Here is a 3,349-nt window from a genome sequence, read left to right as displayed (position 1 = left end):
CCTCTTTCCTCTACGTGGACATTAACACAAGAGTATGTATCCTGGTCACAAACACCCACACTTCAGTAACCATGACTCAGTATGCTGGTTGAAGACGGAAGGAGACAAGAAGTAGAGAAACCCAGTGTCCGAAGAGAAGGGACAAGTAAAATAACCTATGCTCTAGCCCTCTGGCAGAAATGAGGATACCCTACACTGGGTAGCTATGAGAAAAGAAATGGGGAGGATCGAGCAGGCCAGGACATTCACTTGACACAAATGCGCCAAAGCCAGGATACCTAAGTGCTGGGACAGCAGCCAAATGTGAAAGTGTATAAAGTACTACGTAGGACATGTGGGGTCAGAGAACAGAATGTACATGCCCTCTTTGTCTGTTAGATTTCTTTTGCATGCAATCCCTGTAGCATACAGGAAGAAAAACTACATGTGGTTTCCCACTGCAGGTAGAGAGTTGGAAGGCAGAGAGAAAACTTGGGAGCCGTCACCAAGCAATGCGAAGGGCTTTTCTTTGGACAAAATTTCTATCCAACATGGCATCTCCAAGGCAGTTACAGGAAAAATAACAGAGGGGAAATTTTATAAATACACACACACATGCAGGACACATAAACATATTTATGTGTCTATTATGAAGGAAAAAGAATCCTGAATGAATGAGTGGGTATTCTGAGGGTAAAATACAGAGACACTCCAAGGATGACTTCCTAGGAGGGGCTGCTAAACAGTGGCCCTCTCCCAGGTCATCTGACTGTGTGGATGAAGACCCTGGACTCCACCCCTTATACCCCCAACCCACACAACCCGCCTGGGGCACTCAGTGGCAGAGTGACTGAAGCTCCTGGAGGCGAGCATACCTAACAGGGTCCCCATCACTTCCTCCACAATGGCCTACCCCTGAGCCCTTAAGCTGGATGAAGTAGCTGGATAAATGCAGACAAGAAGCAATAACTCCCAGAGAAGACAGGAAATCCAGGTCCTGGTGACAGTTACTGCTATGGAATCAATGTCCTCAAAAAGTGAGGATTCTGCCCCAAAAAGAACTGTTGGGTTGGAGGGCTCCGGGAGTGCAGGAGGGACAATGGAAATGACCACCGGGTCTGCCATCTTCCAGCCTCCTCCCCCGCCTTTCCTTCACCCTTGACTCTCCCGCCAAAAGGTTGTATGCCCAGGTAGGTGCAGGAAACAGATAAAAGACACACCCCCCCCCACCGCCAACTCCCTCCCAGTGCGACTCCCCCCACTCCTCTTTCCGGAGTCAAGGAACCTCGCCAGAGGGTGCCCACCTCCTCCCGGCGCAACTTTCCTGGCTCCCCTTCTCCTGAGCCCTGAAACTTCACCGGAGAGTGCCTTTAATAAATCTTGCCTTGCACCCACTTTGCCTGGTGTCATGTTTATCTCGCCTATAAAACCTTACAAGAACCAAATGGGTATTCATACAAAAGCGTGCAGAGAAAACAACGTCCCAGTTCCCAGGATAGCCACATTTAAAACTCTTAGATGTGGGATGAATCCACAGATGTATATATTCCTTCAGATGTTATTATAGGTATATTCCCACTGCCATCAAGAAGCCAGATTTAAGATACCACTTCCCCCAACATCCCAGTACAGTTAACCCCGTTTGGGGACTTCGTTGGCCTTAGAATCTTCAGGAACCTTTTTTGATCCTTAAGGGCAGAGAGAGAAACCTCATAAGCAGGCATACATAGCATTTCTGGAGCAACAGTGCCATCAGGTGGACACTTTTTGAGCAAAGCCTGCAGAACCTTCCTCTCTTCTGGGGAGGAAGGCATGTGAGGGGACAAAGGGTGGGACTGATACACCCACAAGATTCTGGGTCAGACCCAGAACACCCCCAGATTCAGTGGGGAAACAACACAGGGTGGATAGAGACAGACTTGACCGTCAAGCAGCACTGGGCTGCCAGGATGCAGGCCTCTCCCCTCCCCCGCTATGGGGGCGTGGCCTAAGCAGCGGCCATATTATAGAACCAGGAGCTGAAGCTCCATTCCAGGGCATCTGGCCTATGGATCCTTGCCCTTGGTTCAGGACAAGCTCAGCTGGCAAGGTCCCTGGGGTCTCAGAGCCATGAGGAACCCAGAACCAGAGGCTCCCAAGCTCAGGTGCCACCCCTTGGTGGGGGCAAGCATCTTGCAGACAGGATGGAAATTTTCCTGATTATTTGGTACTAGACCCAGACAAAGAGTAATGCAGGTAAACTGCAGGTTTGAGTTGGAAATGTGTTTTGTTTACTTTGCTCCCTCTATAAAGAGAATCTGGGTTTCAAGGCCCAAAGTATCCCAGAAAGCCCTACTTATTTCATCCAACAGAGGGTGTAGATAGAGGATGAAACAGGATGGGATCAATATACTGAGATGGACATCCTCCTCCAGAATGAAGGGACCCAGATCTGGTTTCTTTGTTGTTTTGTTGTTGTTGTTTTTAAAAACAAAAAGAAAAACAGACATTTATTGGGAGACTAATCGCTGAAATCCTTAAGATGAACTGGATGCTGCAAGAGCTACCCTCTCGGGCTTAGGTGTTGTTCCTTCATGGAATCCATGTCTTAATCTGCGGTATACAATTTTTAAGTGCCTCATTCGACCGGTCCCAGTGGTTTTTCTTCTTTTAGCCTTGGCACTCCAGTTATACTTTCTCTTGTGCTTGGCAGGATAGCCACATTTGCCACGGTGGACTTCTGAAGGTGGCAGGCCTTCGAGTCACAGCAGCAACACGTGTACATCTTATTGCAATGCTTTCCAAACAATGACGTCTCCTTCGTCATCTCGTTTCTGCGGCAGACCCCAAAGAGCCCAGGTCTGTTTTCTGCACTACTGGTTGGGAACGTCACAGCTCAGAAGCACCCAATTCTTCAACTTTCCTCTCAGTGTATGAGTATATGGCCTGGGTCCTCTTGTCTGGGGACTCTCGTGGGATTTCCTGTACAGGGTCCATTTTCTGTAGGTGGCCAGAGGGATACACCGAGACCACCTTGGTCCAGGGAACAATCAGACCATGTGGTCAGGACCTGGCCCTGGGAGCTCAGGAAAAAGTTCAACCCCAAAAGGCTATGCTTACGTAAGTCCACAGGTATAAAATGAAGGGGCAGAGAGTGGATTTCCCAACACCCTTCCAGGAGGGGTGAAATCAGGGAGTACATGTGGAGGGAAGAGCTGAGCCTGGAAACTTGCTCCCAGAACACCCTCCTCAGAAGGTAAAAGATAGGCAAAGAGTATGAGCTATCCCAGAGGTTCTTCCAGAAGTAGGCTATCAGAACAGTTGAAGCCGAAAATGAATTGCTGTATGCCCAGGAGTATGTGCCTTGTTCCTTTGAGAGACAGAAACGATG

At 48.8% G+C, this 3,349-nt stretch overlaps 1 pseudogene; it reads right to left on the bottom strand.

Annotated features, from left to right (window-relative positions):
- Positions 1-2,483: 2,483 nt before the first annotated feature.
- LOC125091866 (60S ribosomal protein L37-like) lies at positions 2,484-2,785 on the bottom strand (annotated as a pseudogene).
- Positions 2,786-3,349: the final 564 nt, after the last annotated feature.

Source organism: Lutra lutra, chromosome X (genome assembly GCF_902655055.1).
Source record: "Lutra lutra chromosome X, mLutLut1.2, whole genome shotgun sequence".
Taxonomy (NCBI): Eukaryota; Metazoa; Chordata; class Mammalia; order Carnivora; family Mustelidae; genus Lutra; species Lutra lutra.
The sequence above is the reverse complement of the archived record's forward strand: the minus strand, read 5'-3'. Positions and strand labels throughout refer to the sequence as shown.